This window comes from Pan paniscus, chromosome 7 (assembly GCF_029289425.2).
Source record: "Pan paniscus chromosome 7, NHGRI_mPanPan1-v2.0_pri, whole genome shotgun sequence".
Classification (NCBI taxonomy): Eukaryota; Metazoa; Chordata; class Mammalia; order Primates; family Hominidae; genus Pan; species Pan paniscus.
In genome coordinates this window covers 5,201,021-5,221,828 of record NC_073256.2, presented here as the reverse complement: position 1 = coordinate 5,221,828, position 20,808 = coordinate 5,201,021, and positions in this window count along the sequence as shown.

Here is a 20,808-nt window from a genome sequence, read left to right as displayed (position 1 = left end):
AGATATTTCCATGTTTACACAGATTGCGGTGTAGATATTTCCATCTTTCTACAGATGGCATTGTAGATATTTCCATGTTTATGCAGATGGCGGTGTAGATATTTCCATGTTTACATAGATGGTGGTGTAGATATTACCATGTTTATACAGATAGCGGTGTAGATATTTCCATGTTTATACAGATCGTGGTGAAGATATTTCCATGTTTATACAGATCGCGGTGTAGATATTTCCATGTTTATACAGATAGCGCTGTATGTATTTCCATGTTTTTACAGATAACGGTGTAGATATTTCCATGTTTACACAGATTGCGGTGTAGATATTTCCATCTTTCTACAGATGGCATTGTAGATATTTCCATGTTTATACAGATAGCGGTGTAGATATTTCTATGTTTATAGAGATGGTGGTGTAGGTATTTCCATGTTTATAGACATAGCGGTGTAGATATTTCCATGTTTATATAGATGGCGTTGTACATATTTCCATGTTTATACCGATAGATGTTTTGGTATTTCCACGTTTATACAGATAGTGATGTAGATATTTCCATGTTTATACAGCTCGCGGTGCAGATATTTATATCTTTGTTCAGATGGCATTGTAGATATTTCCTTATTCACACAGATGGCGGTGTAGATGTTTCCATGTTTATACAGATGGCGGAGTTGTTAGTTCCATGTTTATGGAGATGGCAGTGTAGATATTTTCATGTTTATAGAGATGGCGGTGTAGATATTTTCATATTTATAGAGATAGCAGTGTAGATATTTACATGTTTATACAGGTGGCTGTGTAGATATTTCCATGTGTATACAGATGGCATTGTAGATATTTCTATGTTTATACAGATGACTGTAGAGTTATTTCCATGTTTTACAGATGGCTGTGCAGATATTTCTATGTTTATAGGGATAGCGGTGTAGATATATCCATGTTTGTAGAGATGGCGTTGTTGATATTTCCATCTATACACAGATGGCCATGTAGATATTTCCATGTTTATACAGATGGCAGCGTAGATATTTCCATGGACATGCAGATGGCGGTGTAGATATTTCCATGTTTATAAAGATAGCGGTGAAGATATTTCCATGTTTTCACAGATGGTGGTGTAGATATTTCCGTGTTTATACACATGGCAGAGTAGATATTTCCATCTTTATGGAGATGGCAGTGTAGATATTTTCATGTTTATAGAGAAGGCGGTGTAGATATTTCCATATTTATAGAGATAGCGTTGTAGATAATTCCATCTTTCTACAGATGGCAGTGTAGATATTTCCATGTTTATACAGATGGCGGTGTAGATATTTCCATACTTATACAGATGTCTGTGTAGATATTTCCATGTGTATACAGATGGTATTGTAGGTATTTCCATGTTTATACAGATGGTGGTGTAGATATTTCCATGTTTATTCAGATGACTGTGTAGATATTTCCATGTTTTTACAGATGGCAGTGTAGATATTTCAATGTTCGTAGACATGGCGCTGTAGATATTTCCATGTTTATACAGATCGCAGTGTAGTTATTTCCATGCTTATACAGATAGCGGTGTAGATATGTCCATGTTTTTACAGATAACGGTGTAGATATTTCCATGTTTACACAGATTGCGGTGTAGATACTTCCATGTTTATATAGATGTTGGTGTAGATATTACCATGTTTATACAGATAGCGGTGTAGATATTTCCATCTTTCTACAAATCGTGGTGAAGATATTTCCATGTTTATACAGATCGCGGTGTAGATATTTCCATGTTTATACAGATAGCGTTGTAGATATTTCCATGTTTATACAGATAGCGATGTAGATATTTCCATGTTTATACAGCTCGTGGTGCAGATAATAATATCTTTATACAGATGGCATTGTAGATATTTCCATATTCACACAGATGGCGGTGTAGATGTTTCCATGTTTATACAGATGGCGGACTAGTTAGTTCCATGTTTATGGAGATGGCAGTGTAGATATTTTCATGTTTATAGAGATGGCGGTGTAGATATTTCCATGTTTATAGAGATAGCAGTGTAGATATTTACATGTTTATACAGATGGCTGAGTAGATATTTCCATGTGTATACAGATGGCATTGTAGATATTTCCATGTTTATACAGATGACTGTAGAGTTATTTCCATGTTTTACAGATGGCTGTGCAGATATTTCCATGTTTATAGGGATAGCGGTGTAGATATTTCCATGTTTATAGAGATGGCGCTGTAGATATTTCCATGTTTATACAGATTGCGGTGTAGATATTTCCATGTTTATACAGATAGCGATGTAGATATTTCCATGTTTTTACAGATATAGGTGTAGATATTTCCATGTTTACACAGATTGCGGTGTAGATATTTCCATCTTTCTACAGATGGCATTGTAGATATTTCCATGTTTATGCACATGGCGGTGTAGATATTTCCATGTTTACATAGATGATGGTGTAGATATTACTATGTTTATACAGATAGCGGTGTAGATATTTCCATGTTTATACAGATCGTGGTGAAGATATTTCCATGTTTATAAAGATCGCGGTGTAGATATTTCCATGTTTATACAGATCGCAGTGTAGATATTTCCATGTTTATACAGATAGCGGTGTAGATATTTCCATGTTTTCACAGATAACGGTGTAGATATTTCCATGTTTACACAGATTGCGGTGTAGATATTTCCATCTTTCTACAGATGGCATTGTAGATATTTCCATGTTTATGCAGATGGCGGTGTAGATACTTCCATGTTTATATAGATTGTGGTGTAGATATTACCATGTTTATACAGATAACGGTGTAGATATTTCCATGTTTATACAAATCGTGGTGAAGTTATTTCCATGTTTATACAGATCGCGGTGTAGATATTTCCATGTTTATAGAGATAGCGGTGTGGGTATTTCCATGTTTATAGACATAGCGGTGTAGATATTTACATGTTTATAGAGATAGCGGTGTGGGTATTTCCATGTTTATAGACATAGCGGTGTAGATATTTCCATGTTTATATAGATGGCGTTGTAGATATTGCCATGTTTATACCGATAGATGTGTTGGTATTTCAACGTTTATACAGATAGCGATGTAGATATTTCCATGTTTATACAGCTCGCGTTGTAGATATTTATATCTTTATACAGATGGCATTGTAGATATTTCCTTATTCACACAGATGGCGGTGTAGATGTTTCCATGTTTATACAGATGGCGGAGAAGTTAGTTCCATGTTTATGGAGATGGCATTGTAGATATTTTCATGTTTATAGAGATGTCGGTGTAGATATTTCCATGTTTATAGAGATAGCGGTGTAGATATTTCCCTGTATGTACAGATGGCGTTGTTGATATTTCCATCTATACACAGATGGCCGTGTAGATATTTCCATGTTTATAGAGATGGCATCGTAGATATTTCCATGGACATGCAGATGGCGGTGTAGATATTTCCATGTTTATACAGATAGCGGTGTAGATATTTCCATGTTTATACAGATGGCGGTGTAGATATTTCCATACTTATACAGATGTCTGTGTATATATATCAATGTGTATACAGATGGTATTGTAGGTATTTCCATGTTTATACAGATGGTGGTGTAGATATTTCCATGTTAATTCAGATGACTGTGTAGATATTTCCATGTTTTTACAGATGGCAGTGTAGGTATTTCAATGTTTATAGAGATGGCGCTGTAGATATTTCCATGTTTATACAGAACGCGGTGTAGATATTTCCATGTTTATACAGATCGCGGTGTAGATATTTCCATGTTTGTACAGATGGCGTTGTTGATATTTCCATCTATACACAGATGGCCGTGTAGATATTTCCATGTTTATACAGATGGCAGCATAGATATTTCCATGGACATGCAGATAGCGTTGTAGATATTTCCATGTTTATACAGATAACGGTGTAGATATTTCCATGTTTATAGACATAGCGGTGTAGATATTTCCATGTTTATATAGATGGGGTTTTAGATATTTCCATGTTTATACCGATAGATGTGTTGGTATTTCCACGTTTATACAGATAGCGATGTAGATATTTCCATGTTTATACAGCTCGCGGTGCAGATATTTATATCTTTATACAGATGGCATTGTAGATATTTCCTTATTCACACAGATGGCGGTGTAGATGTTTCCATGTTTATACAGATGGCGGTGTAGTTAGTTCCATGTTTATGGAGATGGCAGTGTAGATATTTTCATGTTTATAGAGATGGCAGTGTAGATATTTCCATGTTTATAGAGATAGCAGTGTAGATATTTACATGTTTATACAGATGACAGTGTAGATATTTCCATGTGTATACAGATGGCATTGTAGATATTTCCATGTTTATACAGGTGACTATAGAGGTATTTCCATGTTTTACAGATGGCTGTGCAGATATTTCCATGTTTATAGAGATAGCGGTGTAGATATTTCCATGTTTGTAGAGATGGCGTTGTTGATATTTCCATCTATACACAGATGGCCATGTAGATATTTCCATGTTTATACAAATGGCAGCGTAGATATTTCCATGGACATGCAGATGGCGGTGTAGATATTTCCATGTTTATACAGATAGCGGTGTAGATATTTCCATGTTTTCACAGATGGTGGGGTAGATATTTCCGTGTTTATACACATGGCGGAGTAGATACTTTCATCTTTATGGAGATGGGAGTGTAGATACTTTCATGTTTCTAGAGATGGCGGTGTAGATATTTCCATATTTACAGAGATAGCAGTGTAGATATTTCCATCTTTCTACAGATGGCAGTGTAGATATTTCCATGTTTATACAGATGGCGGTGTAGATATTTCCATACTTATAGAGTTGTCTGTGTAGATATTTCCATGTGTATACAGATGGTATTGTCTGTATTTCCATGTTTATACAGATGGTGGTGTAGATATTTCCATGTTTATTCAGATGACTGTGTAGATATTTCCATGTTTTACAGATGGCAGTGTAGATATTTCAATGTTTATACAGATGGCGCTGTAGATATTTCCATGTTTATACAGATTGCGGTGTAGATATTTCCATGTTTATACAGATAGCGGTGGAGATATTTCCATGTTTTTACAGATATCGGTGTAGATATTTCCATGTTTACACAGATTGCGGTGTAGATATTTCCATCTTTCTACAGATGGCATTGTAGATATTTCCATGTTTATGCAGATGGCGGTGTAGATATTTCCATGCTTATATAGATGGTGGTGTAGATATTACCATGTTTATACAGATAGCGGTGTAGATATTTCCATGTTTATACAGATCGTGGTGAAGATATCTCCGTGTTTATACAGATCGCAGTGTAGATATTTCCATGTTTATACAGATCGCTGTGTAGATATTTCCATGTTTATACAGATAGCGCTGTAGATATTTCCATGTTTATACAGATAGCGGTGTAGATATTTCCATGTTTATAGAGATAGCGGTGTAGGTATTTCCATGTTTATAGACATAGCGGTGTAGATATTTCCATGTTTATATAGATGGCGTTGTAGATATTTCCATGTTTATACCAGTAGATGTGTTGGTATTTCCACGTTTATACAGATAGCGATGTAGATATTTCCATGTTTATACAGCTCGCGGTGCTGATATTTCTATCTTTATACAGACGGCATTGTAGATATTTCCTTATTCACACAGATTGCGGTGTAGATGTTTCCATGTTTATACAGATGGCGGAGTAGTTAGTTCCATGTTTATGAAGATGGCAGTGTAGATATTTTCATGTTTATAGAGATGGCGGTGTAGATATTTCCATGTTTATAGAGATAGCAGTGTAGATATTTACATGTTTACACAGATGGCTGTGTAGATATTTCCATGTGTATACAGATGGCATTGTAGATATTTCCATGTTTATACAGATGCCTGTAGAGGTATTTCCATGTTTTACAGATGGCTGTGCAGATATTTCCATGTTTATAGAGATAGCGGTGTAGATATTTCCATGTTTGTAGAGATGGCGATGTTGATATTTCCATCTATGCACAGATGGCCGTGTAGATATTTCCATGTTTATACAGATGACTGTAGAGGTATTTCCATGTTTTACAGATGGCTGTGCAGATATTTCCTTGTTTATAGAGATAGCGGTGTAGATATTTCCATTTGTACAGATGGCGTTGTTGATATTTCCATCTATACACAGATGGCCGTGTAGATATTTCCATGTTTATACAGATGGCAGCGTAGATATTTCCATGGACATGCAGATGGCGGTGTAGGTATTTCCATGTTTATACAGATAGCGGTGTAGATATTTCCATGTTTTCACAGATGGTGGTGTAGATATTTCCGTGTTTATACACATGGCGGAGTAGATACTTCCATCTTTATGGAGATGGCAGTGTAGATATTTTCATGTTTATAGAGATGGCGGTGTAGATATTTCCATATTTATAGAGATAGCGGTGTAGATATTTCCATTTTCTACAGATGGCAGTGTAGATATTTCCATGTTTATACAGATGGCGGTGTAGATATTTCCATACTTATACAGATGTCTGTGTATATATATCAATGTGTATAGAGATGGTATTGTAGGTATTTCCATGTTTATACAGATGGTGGTGTAGATATTTCCATGTTTATTCAGATGACTGTGTAGATATTTCCATGTTTTTACAGATGGCAGTGCAGATATTTCAATGTTTATAGAGATGGCGCTGTAGATATTTCCATATTTATACAGATCGCGGTGTAGATATTTCCATGTTTCTACAGATATCGGTGTAGATATTTCCATGTTTACACAGATTGCGGTGTAGTTATTTCCATCTTTCTACAGATGGCATTGTAGATATTTCCATGTTTATGCAGATGGCGGTGTAGATATTTCCATATTTATATAGATGGTGGTGTAGATATTACCATGTTTATACAGATAGCGGTGTAGATATATCTATGTTTATACAGATCGTGGTGAAGATATTTCCATGTTTATACAGATCGCGGTGTAGATATTTCCATGTTTATACAGATCGCTGTGTAGATATTTCCATGTTTATACAGATAGCGTTGTAGATATTTCCATGTTTATACAGATAGCGGTGTAGATATTTCCATGTTTATAGAGATAGCGGTGTAGATATTTACATGTTTATACAGATGGCTGTGTAGATGTTTCCACGTGTATACAGATCACATTGCAGATATTTCCATGTTTATACAGATGACTGTAGATGTATTTCCATGTTTTACAGATGGCTGTGCAGATATTTCCATGTTTATAGAGATAGCGGTATAGATATTTCCATGTTTGTACAGATGGCGTTGCTGACATTTCCATCTATACACAGATGGCCGTGTAGATATTTCCATGTTTATACAGATGGCAGCGTAGATATTTCCATGGACATGCAGATGGCGGTGTAGATATTTCCATGTTTATACAGATCGCGGTGTAGATATTTCCATGTTTTCACAGATGGTGGTGTAGATATTTCCGTGTTTATACACATGGCGGAGTAGATACTTCCATCTTTATGGAGATGGCAGTGTAGATATTTTCATGTTTATAGAGATGGCGGTGTAGGTATTTCCATATTTATAGAGATAGCGGTGTAGATATTTCCATCTTTCTACAGATGGCAGTGTAGATATTTCCATGTTTATACAGATGGCGTTGTAGATATTTCCATACTTATACAGATGTCTGTGAAGATATATCCATGTGTATACAGATGGTATTGTAGGTATTTCCATGTTTATACAGATGGTGGTGTAGATATTTCCATGTTTATTCAGATGACTGTGTAGATATTTCCATGTTTTTACAGGTGGCAGTGTAGATATTTCAATGTTTATAGAGATGGCGCTCTAGATATTTCCATGTTTATACAGATCGCGGTGTAGATATTTCCAAGTTTTTACAGATATCGGTGTAGATATTTCCATGTTTACACAGATTGCGGTGTAGATATTTCCATCTTTCTACAGATGGCATTGTAGATATTTCCATGTTTATGCAGATGGCGTTGTAGATATTTCCATGTTTATATAGATGTTGGTGTAGATATTACCATGTTTATACAGATAGCGGTGCAGATATTTCCATGTTTATACAGATCGCGGTGAAGATATTTCCATGTTTATACAGATCGCGGTGTAGATATTTCCATGTTTATACAGATAGCGGTGTAGATATTTCCATGTTTATACAGATAGCGGTGTAGATATTTCCATGTTTATAGAGATAGCGGTGTAGGTATTTCCATGTTTATAGACATAGCCGTGTAGATATTTCCATGTTTATATAGATGGCGTTGTAGATATTTCCATGTTTATACCGATAGATGTGTTGGTATTTCCACGTTTATACAGATAGCGATGTAGATATTTCCATGTTTATACAGCTCGCGGTGCAGATATTTATATCATTATACAGATGGCATTGCAGATATTTCCTTATTCACACAGATGGCGGAGTAGATGTTTCCATGTTTATACAGATGGCGGAGTAGTTAGTTCCATGTTTATGGAGATGGCAGTGTAGATATTTTCATGTTTATAGAGATGGCGGTGTAGATATTTCCATGTTTATAGAGATAGCAGTGTAGATATTTACATGTTTATACAGATGGCTGTGTAGATATTTCCATGTGTATACAGATGGCATTGAAGATATTTCCATGTTTATACAGATGACTGTAGAGGTATTCCCATGTTTTACCGATGGCTCTGCAGATATTTCCATGTTTATAGAGATAGCGGTGTAGATATTTCCATGTTTCTACAGATGACGTTGTTGATATTTCCATCTATACACAGATGGCCGTGTAGATATTTCCATGTTTATACAGTTGGCAGCGTAGATATTTCCATGGACATGCAGATGGCGGTGTAGATATTTCCATGTTTATACAGAGAGCGGTGTAGATATTTCCATGTTTATACAGATAGCAGTGTAGATATTTCCATGTTTTCACAGATGGTGGTGTAGATATTTCCGTGTTTATACACATGGAGTAGTAGATACTTCCATCTTTATGGAGATGGCAGTGTAGATATTTTCATGTTTATAGAGATGGCGGTGTAGATATTTCCATATTTATAGGGATAGCGGTGTAGATATTTCCATCTGTCTACAGATGGCAGTGTAGATATTTCCATGTTTATACAGATGGCGGTGTAGATATTTCCATACTTATAGAGATGTCTGTGTAGATATTTCCATGTGTATACAGATGGCATTGTAGATATTTCCATGTTTATACAGATGACGGTAGAGGTATTTCCATGTTTTACAGATGGCTGTGCAGATATTTCCATGTTTATAGAGATGGCGGTGTAGATATTTCCATACTTATACAGATGTCTGTGTAGATATTTCCATGTGTATACAGATGGTATTGTAGGTATTTCCATGTTTATACAGATGGTGGTGTAGATATTTCCATGTTTATTCAGATGACTGTGTAGATATTTCCATGTTTTTACAGATGGCAGTGTAGATATTTCAATGTTTATAGAGATTGCGCTGTAGATATTTCCATGTTTATACAGATTGCGGTGTAGATATTTCCATGTTTATACAGATAGCGGTGTAGATATTTCCATGTTTTTACAGATATCGGTGTAGATATTTCCATGTTTACACAGATTGCGGTGTAGATATTTCCATCTTTCTACAGATGTCATTGTAGATATATCCATGTTTATGCAAATGGCGGTGTAGATATTTCCATGTTTATATAGATGATGGTGTAGATATTACCATGTTTATACAGATAGCGGTGTAGATATTTCCATGTTTATACAGATCGTGGTGAAGATATTTCCATGTTTATACAAATCGCGGTGTAGATATTTCCATGTTTATACAGATCGCTGTGTAGATATTTCCATGTTTATACAGATAGCGGTGTAGATATTTCCATGTTTATACAGATAGCGGTGTAGATATTTCCATGTTTATAGAGATAGCGGTGTAGTTATTTCCATGTTTATAGACATAGCCGTGTAGATATTTCCATGTTTATATAGATGGCGTTGTAGATATTTCCATGTTTATAACGATAGATGTGTTGGTATTTCCACGTCTATACAGATAGCGATGTAGATATTTCCATGTTTATACAGCTCGCGGTGCAGCTATTTATATCTTTATACTGATGGCATTGTAGATATTTCCTTATTCACACAGATGGCGGTGTAGATGTTTCCATGTTTATACAGATGGCGGAGTAGTTAGTTCCATGTTTATGGAGATGGCAGTGTAGATATTTTCATGTTTATAGAGATGGCGGTGTAGATATTTCCATGTTTATAGAGATAGCACTGTAGATATTTACATGTTTATACAGATGGCTGTGTAGATATTTCCATGTGTATACAGATGGCATTGTAGATATTTCCATGTTTATACAGATGACTGTAGAGGTATTTCCATGTTTTACAGATGGCTGTGCAGATATTTCCATGTTTATAGAGATGGCGGTGTAGATATTTCCATACTTATACAGATGTCTGTGTAGATATTTCCATGTGTATACAGATGGTATTGTAGGTATTTCCATGTTTATACAGATGGTGGTGTAGATATTTCCATGTTTATTCAGATGACTGTGTAGATATTTCCATGTTTTTACAGATGGCAGTGTAGATATTTCAATGTTTATAGAGATGGCGCTGTAGATATTTCCATACTTATACAGATGTCTGTGTAGATATTTCCATGTGTATACAGATGGTATTGTAGGTATTTCCATGTTTATACAGATGGTGGTGTAGATATTTCCATGTTTATTCAGATGACTGTGTAGATATTTCCATGTTTTTCAGATGGCAGTGTAGATATTTCAATGTTTATAGAGATGGCGCTGTAGATATTTCCATGTTTATACAGATCGAGGTGTAGATATTTCCATGTTTATACAGATAGCGGTGTAGATATTTCCATGTTTTTACAGATAACGGTGTAGATATTTCCATGTTTACACAGATTGCGGTGTAGATATTTCCATCTTTCTACAGATGGCATTGTAGATATTTCCATGTTTATGTAGATGGCGGTGTAGATACTTCCATGTTTATATAGATGGTGGTGTAGATATTACCATGGTTATACAGATAGCGGTGTAGATATTTCCATGTTTACACTGATCGTGGTGAAGATATTTCCATGTTCATACAGATCGCGGTGTAGATATATTCATGTTTATACAGATCGTGGTGTAGATATTTCCATGTTTATACAGATAGCGTTGTAGATATTTCCATGTTTATACAGATAGCGGTGTAGATATTTCCGTGTTTATACAGATAGCGGTGTAGGTATTTCCATCTTTATAGACATAGCAGTGTAGATATTTCCATGTTTATATAGATGGCGTTGTAGATATTTCCATGTTTATACCGATAGATTTGTTGGTATTTCAACATTTATACAGATAGAGATGTTGATATTTCCATGTTTATAAAGCTCGCGGTGCAGATATTTATACCTTTATACAGATGGCATTGTAGATATTTCCTTATTCACACAGATGGCGGTGTAGATGTTTCCCTGTTTATTCAGATGACGGAGTAGTTAGTTCCATGTTTATGGAGATGGCAGTGTAGATATTTCCATGTTTATAGAGATAGCAGTGTAGATATTTACATGTTTATACAGATGGCTGTGTAGATATTTCCACGTGTATACAGATGGCATTGTAGATATTTCCATGTTTATACAGATGGCTGTAGATGTATTTCCATGTTTTACAGATGGCTGTGCAGATATTTCCATGTTTATAGAGATACCGGTGTAGATATTTCCATGTTTGTACAGATGGCGTTGTTGACATTTCCATCTATACACAGATGGCCGTGTAGATATTTCCATGTTTATACAGATGGCAGCGTAGATATTTCCATGGACATGCAGATGGCGGTGTAGATATTTCCATGTTTATACAGATAGCGGTGTAGATATATCCATGTTTTCACAGAAGGTGGTGTAGATATTTCCGTGTTTATACACATGGCGGAGTGGATACTTCCATCTTTATGGAGATGGCAGTGTAGATATTTTCATGTTTATAGAGATGGCGGTGTAGATATTTCCATATTTATAGAGATAGCGGTGTGGATATTTCCATCTTTCTACAGATGGCAGTGTAGATATCTCCATGTTTATACAGATGGCGGTGTAGATATTTCCATGTTTTTACAGATATCGGTGTAGATATTTCCATGTTTACACAGATTGCGGTGTAGATATTTCCATCTTTCTACAGATGGCATTGTAGATATTTCCATGTTTATGCAGATGGCGTTGAAGATATTTCCATGTTTATATAGATGGTGATGTAGATATTACCATGTTTATACAGATAGCGGTGTAGATATTTCCATGTTTATACAGATCGTGGTGAAGATATTTCCATGTTTATACAGATCGCGGTGTAGATATTTCCATGTTTATACAGATAGCGGTGTAGATATTTCCATGTTTATACAGATAGCGGTGTAGATATTTCCATGTTTATAGAGATAGCGGTGTAGGTATTTCCATGTTTATAGACATAGCGGTGTAGATATTTCCATGTTTATATAGATGGCGTTGTAGATATTTCCATGTTTATACCGATAGATGTGTTGTTATTTCCACGTTTATACAGATAGCGATGTAGATATTTCCATGTTTATACACCTCGCGGTGCAGATATTTATATCATTATACAGATGGCATTGCAGATATTTCCTTATTCACACAGATGGCGGAGTAGATGTTTCCATGTTTATACAGATGGCGGTGTAGTTAGTTCCATGTTTATGGAGATGGCAGTGTAGATATTTTCATGTTTATAGAGATGGCGGTGTAGATATTTCCATGTTTATAGAGATCGCATTGTAGATATTTACATGTTTATACAGATGACAGTGTAGATATTTCCATGTGTATACAGATGGCATTGTAGATATTTCCATGTTTATACAGGTGACTATAGAGGTATTTCCATGTTTTACAGATGGCTGTGCAGATATTTCCATGTTTATAGAGATAGCGGTGTAGATATTTCCATGTTTGTAGAGATGGCGTTGTTGATATTTCCATCTATACACAGATGGCCATGTAGATATTTCCATGTTTATACAAATGGCAGCGTAGATATTTCCATGGACATGCAGATGGCGGTGTAGATATTTCCATGTTTATACAGATAGCGGTGTAGATATTTCCATGTTTTCACAGATGGTGGGGTAGATATTTCCGTGTTTATACACATGGCGGAGTAGATACTTTCATCTTTATGGAGATGGCAGTGTAGATACTTTCATGTTTCTAGAGATGGCGGTGTAGATATTTCCATATTTACAGAGATAGCAGTGTAGATATTTCCATCTTTCTACAGATGGCAGTGTAGATATTTCCATGTTTATACAGATGGCGGTGTAGATATTTCCATACTTATAGAGTTGTCTGTGTAGATATTTCCATGTGTATACAGATGGTATTGTCTGTATTTCCATGTTTATACAGATGGTGGTGTAGATATTTCCATGTTTATTCAGATGACTGTGTAGATATTTCCATGTTTTACAGATGGCAGTGTAGATATTTCAATGTTTATAGAGATGGCGCTGTAGATATTTCCATGTTTATACAGATTGCGGTGTAGATATTTCCATGTTTATACAGATAGCGGTGGAGATATTTCCATGTTTTTACAGATATCGGTGTAGATATTTCCATGTTTACACAGATTGCGGTGTAGATATTTCCATCTTTCTACAGATGGCATTGTAGATATTTCCATGTTTATGCAGATGGCGGTGTAGATATTTCCATGCTTATATAGATGGTGGTGTAGATATTACCATGTTTATACAGATAGCGGTGTAGATATTTCCATGTTTATACAGATCGTGGTGAAGATATCTCCGTGTTTATACAGATCGCAGTGTAGATATTTCCATGTTTATACAGATCGCTGTGTAGATATTTCCATGTTTATACAGATAGCGCTGTAGATATTTCCATGTTTATACAGATAGCGGTGTAGATATTTCCATGTTTATAGAGATAGCGGTGTAGGTATTTCCATGTTTATAGACATAGCGGTGTAGATATTTCCATGTTTATATAGATGGCGTTGTAGATATTTCCATGTTTATACCAGTAGATGTGTTGGTATTTCCACGTTTATACAGATAGCGATGTAGATATTTCCATGTTTATACAGCTCGCGGTGCTGATATTTCTATCTTTATACAGACGGCATTGTAGATATTTCCTTATTCACACAGATTGCGGTGTAGATGTTTCCATGTTTATACAGATGGCGGAGTAGTTAGTTCCATGTTTACGAAGATGGCAGTGTAGATATTTTCATGTTTATAGAGATGGCGGTGTAGATATTTCCATGTTTATAGAGATAGCAGTGTAGATATTTACATGTTTACACAGATGGCTGTGTAGATATTTCCATGTGTATACAGATGGCATTGTAGATATTTCCATGTTTATACAGATGCCTGTAGAGGTATTTCCATGTTTTACAGATGGCTGTGCAGATATTTCCATGTTTATAGAGATAGCGGTGTAGATATTTCCATGTTTGTAGAGATGGCGATGTTGATATTTCCATCTATGCACAGATGGCCGTGTAGATATTTCCATGTTTATACAGATGACTGTAGAGGTATTTCCATGTTTTACAGATGGCTGTGCAGATATTTCCTTGTTTATAGAGATAGCGGTGTAGATATTTCCATTTGTACAGATGGCGTTGTTGATATTTCCATCTATACACAGATGGCCGTGTAGATATTTCCATGTTTATACAGATGGCAGCGTAGATATTTCCATGGACATGCAGATGGCGGTGTAGGTATTTCCATGTTTATACAGATAGCGGTGTAGATATTTCCATGTTTTCACAGATGGTGGTGTAGATATTTCCGTGTTTATACACATGGCGGAGTAGATACTTCCATCTTTATGGAGATGGCAGTGTAGATATTTTCATGTTTATAGAGATGGCGGTGTAGATATTTCCATATTTATAGAGATAGCGGTGTAGATATTTCCATTTTCTACAGATGGCAGTGTAGATATTTCCATGTTTATACAGATGGCGGTGTAGATATTTCCATACTTATACAGATGTCTGTGTATATATATCAATGTGTATAGAGATGGTATTGTAGGTATTTCCATGTTTATACAGATGGTGGTGTAGATATTTCCATGTTTATTCAGATGACTGTGTAGATATTTCCATGTTTTTACAGATGGCAGTGCAGATATTTCAATGTTTATAGAGATGGCGCTGTAGATATTTCCATATTTATACAGATCGCGGTGTAGATATTTCCATGTTTCTACAGATATCGGTGTAGATATTTCCATGTTTACACAGATTGCGGTGTAGTTATTTCCATCTTTCTACAGATGGCATTGTAGATATTTCCATGTTTATGCAGATGGCGGTGTAGATATTTCCATATTTATATAGATGGTGGGGTAGATATTACCATGTTTATACAGATAGCGGTGTAGATATATCTATGTTTATACAGATCGTGGTGAAGATATTTCCATGTTTATACAGATCGCGGTGTAGATATTTCCATGTTTATACAGATCGCTGTGTAGATATTTCCATGTTTATACAGATAGCGTTGTAGATATTTCCATGTTTATACAGATAGCGGTGTAGATATTTCCATGTTTATAGAGATAGCGGTGTAGATATTTACATGTTTATACAGATGGCTGTGTAGATGTTTCCACGTGTATACAGATCACATTGCAGATATTTCCATGTTTATACAGATGACTGTAGATGTATTTCCATGTTTTACAGATGGCTGTGCAGATATTTCCATGTTTATAGAGATAGCGGTGTAGATATTTCCATGTTTGTACAGATGGCGTTGCTGACATTTCCATCTATACACAGATGGCCGTGTAGATATTTCCATGTTTATACAGATGGCAGCGTAGATATTTCCATGGACATGCAGATGGCGGTGTAGATATTTCCATGTTTATACAGATCGCGGTGTAGATATTTCCATGTTTTCACAGATGGTGGTGTAGATATTTCCGTGTTTATACACATGGCGGAGTAGATACTTCCATCTTTATGGAGATGGCAGTGTAGATATTTTCATGTTTATAGAGATGGCGGTGTAGGTATTTCCATATTTATAGAGATAGCGGTGTAGATATTTCCATCTTTCTACAGATGGCAGTGTAGATATTTCCATGTTTATACAGATGGCGTTGTAGATATTTCCATACTTATACAGATGTCTGTGAAGATATATCCATGTGTATACAGATGGTATTGTAGGTATTTCCATGTTTATACAGATGGTGGTGTAGATATTTCCATGTTTATTCAGATGACTGTGTAGATATTTCCATGTTTTTACAGGTGGCAGTGTAGATATTTCAATGTTTATAGAGATGGCGCTTTAGATATTTCCATGTTTATACAGATCGCGGTGTAGATATTTCCAAGTTTTTACAGATATCGGTGTAGATATTTCCATGTTTACACAGATTGCGGTGTAGATATTTCCATCTTTCTACAGATGGCATTGTAGATATTTCCATGTTTATGCAGATGGCGTTGTAGATATTTCCATGTTTATATAGATGTTGGTGTAGATATTACCATGTTTATACAGATAGCGGTGCAGATATTTCCATGTTTATACAGATCGCGGTGAAGATATTTCCATGTTTATACAGATCGCGGTGTAGATATTTCCATGTTTATACAGATAGCGGTGTAGATATTTCCATGTTTATACAGATAGCGGTGTAGATATTTCCATGTTTATAGAGATAGCGGTGTAGGTATTTCCATGTTTATAGACATAGCCATGTAGATATTTCCATGTTTATATAGATGGCGTTGTAGATATTTCCATGTTTATACCGATAGATGTGTTGGTATTTCCACGTTTATACAGATAGCGATGTAGATATTTCCATGTTTATACAGCTCGCGGTGCAGATATTTATATCATTATACAGATGGCATTGCAGATATTTCCTTATTCACACAGATGGCGGAGTAGATGTTTCCATGTTTATACAGATGGCGGAGTAGTTAGTTCCATGTTTATGGAGATGGCAGTGTAGATATTTTCATGTTTATAGAGATGGCGGTGTAGATATTTCCATGTTTATAGAGATAGCAGTGTAGATATTTACATGTTTATACAGATGGCTGTGTAGATATTTCCATGTGTATACAGATGGCATTGAAGATATTTCCATGTTTATACAGATGACTGTAGAGGTATTCCGATGTTTTACCGATGGCTCTGCAGATATTTCCATGTTTATAGAGATAGCGGTGTAGATATTTCCATGTTTCTACAGATGACGTTGTTGATATTTCCATCTATACACAGATGGCCGTGTAGATATTTCCATGTTTATACAGTTGGCAGCGTAGATATTTCCATGGACATTCAGATGGCGGTGTAGATATTTCCATGTTTATACAGAGAGCGGTGTAGATATTTCCATGTTTATACAGATAGCAGTGTAGATATTTCCATGTTTTCACAGATGGTGGTGTAGATATTTCCGTGTTTATACACATGGAGTAGTAGATACTTCCATCTTTATGGAGATGGCAGTGTAGATATTTTCATGTTTATAGAGATGGCGGTGTAGATATTTCCATATTTATAGGGATAGCGGTGTAGATATTTCCATCTGTCTACAGATGGCAGTGTAGATATTTCCATGTTTATACAGATGGCGGTGTAGATATTTCCATACTTATAGAGATGTCTGTGTAGATATTTCCATGTGTATACAGATGGCATTGTAGATATTTCCATGTTTATACAGATGACGGTAGAGGTATTTCCATGTTTTACAGATGGCTGTGCAGATATTTCCATGTTTATAGAGATGGCGGTGTAGATATTTCCATACTTATACAGATGTCTGTGTAGATATTTCCATGTGTATACAGATGGTATTGTAGGTATTTCCATGTTTATACAGATGGTGGTGTAGATATTTCCATGTTTATTCAGATGACTGTGTAGATATTTCCATGTTTTTACAGATGGCAGTGTAGATATTTCAATGTTTATAGAGATTGCGCTGTAGATATTTCCATGTTTATACAGATTGCGGTGTAGATATTTCCATGTTTATACAGATAGCGGTGTAGATATTTCCATGTTTTTACAGATATCGGTGTAGATATTTCCATGTTTACACAGATTGCGGTGTAGATATTTCCATCTTTCTACAGATGTCATTGTAGATATATCCATGTTTATGCAAATGGCGGTGTAGATATTTCCATGTTTATATAGATGATGGTGTAGATATTACCATGTTTATACAGATAGCGGTGTAGATATTTCCATGTTTATACAGATCGTGGTGAAGATATTTCCATGTTTATACAAATCGCGGTGTAGATATTTCCATGTTTATACAGATCGCTGTGTAGATATTTCCATGTTTATACAGATAGCGGTGTAGATATTTCCATGTTTATACAGATAGCGGTGTAGATATTTCCATGTTTATAGAGATAGCGGTGTAGTTATTTCCATGTTTATAGACAAAGCCGTGTAGATATTTCCATGTTTATATAGATGGCGTTGTAGATATTTCCATGTTTATAACGATAGATGTGTTGGTATTTCCACGTCTATACAGATAGCAATGTAGATATTTCCATGTTTATACAGCTCGCGGTGCAGCTATTTATATCTTTATACTGATGGCATTGTAGATATTTCCTTATTCACACAGATGGCGGTGTAGATGTTTCCATGTTTATACAGATGGCGGAGTAGTTAGTTCCATGTTTATGGAGATGGCAGTGTAGATATTTTCATGTTTATAGAGATGGCGGTGTAGATATTTCCATGTTTATAGAGATAGAGTGTAGATATTTACATGTTTATACAGATGGCTGTGTAGATATTTCCATGTGTATACAGATCGCATTGTAGATATTTCCATGTTTATACAGATGACGGTAGAGGTATTTCCATGTTTTACAGATGGCTGTGCAGATATTTCCATGTTTATAGAGATGGCGGTGTAGATATTTCCATACTTATACAGATGTCTGTGTAGATATTTCCATGTGTATACAGATGGTATTGTAGGTATTTCCATGTTTATACAGATGGTGGTGTAGATATTTCCATGTTTATTCAGATGACTGTGTAGATATTTCCATGTTTTTACAGATGGCAGTGTAGATATTTCAATGTTTATAGAGATGGCGCTGTAGATATTTCCATGTTTATACAGATTGCGGTGTAGATATTTCCATGTTTATACAGATAGCGGTGTAGATATTTCCATGTTTTTACAGATATCGGTGTAGATATTTCCATGTTTACACAGATTGCGGTGTAGTTATTTCCATCTTTCTACAGATGGCATTGTAGATATATCCATGTTTATGCAAATGGCGGTGTAGATATTTCCATGTTTATATAGATGATGGTGTAGATATTACCATGTTTATACAGATAGCGGTGTAGATATTTCCATGTTTATACAGATCGTGGTGAAGATATTTCCATGTTTATACAGATCGCGGTGTAGATATTTCAATGTTTATACAGATCGCTGTGTAGATATTTCCATGTTTATACAGATAGCAGTGTAGATATTTCCATGTTTATACAGATAGCGGTGTAGATATTTCCATGTTTATAGAGATAGCGGTGTAGTTATTTCCATGTTTATAGACATAGCCGTGTAGATATTTCCATGTTTATATAGATGGCGTTGTAGATATTTCCATGTTTATAACGATAGATGTGTTGGTATTTCCACGTTTATACAGATAGCGATGTAGATATTTCCATGTTTATACAGCTCGCGGTGCAGATATTTATATCTTTATACTGATGGCATTGTAGATATTTCCTTATTCACACAGATGGCGGTGTAGATGTTTCCATGTTTATACAGATGGCGGAGTAGTTAGTTCCATGTTTATGGAGATGGCAGTGTAGATATTTTCATGTTTATAGAGATGGCGGTGTAGATATTTCCATGTTTATAGAGATAGCACTGTAGATATTTACATGTTTATACAGATGGCTGTGTAGATATTTCCATGTGTATACAGATGGCATTGTAGATATTTCCATGTTTATACAGATGACTGTAGAGGTATTTCCATGTTTTACAGATGGCTGTGCAGATATTTCCATGTTTATAGAGATGGCGGTGTAGATATTTCCATACTTATACAGATGTCTGTGTAGATATTTCCATGTGTATACAGATGGTATTGTAGGTATTTCCATGTTTATACAGATGGTGGTGTAGATATTTCCATGTTTATTCAGATGACTGTGTAGATATTTCCATGTTTTTACAGATGGCAGTGTAGATATTTCAATGTTTATAGAGATGGCGCTGTAGATATTTCCATACTTATACAGATGTCTGTGTAGATATTTCCATGTGTATACAGATGGTATTGTAGGTATTTCCATGTTTATACAGATGGTGGTGTAGATATTTCCATGTTTATTCAGATGACTGTGTAGATATTTCCATGTTTTTCAGATGGCAGTGTAGATATTTCAATGTTTATAGAGATGGCGCTGTAGATATTTCCATGTTTATACAGATCGAGGTGTAGATATTTCCATGTTTATACAGATAGCGGTGTAGATATTTCCATGTTTTTACAGATAACGGTGTAGATATTTCCATGTTTACACAGATTGCGGTGTAGATATTTCCATCTTTCTACAGATGGCATTGTAGATATTTCCATGTTTATGTAGATGGCGGTGTAGATA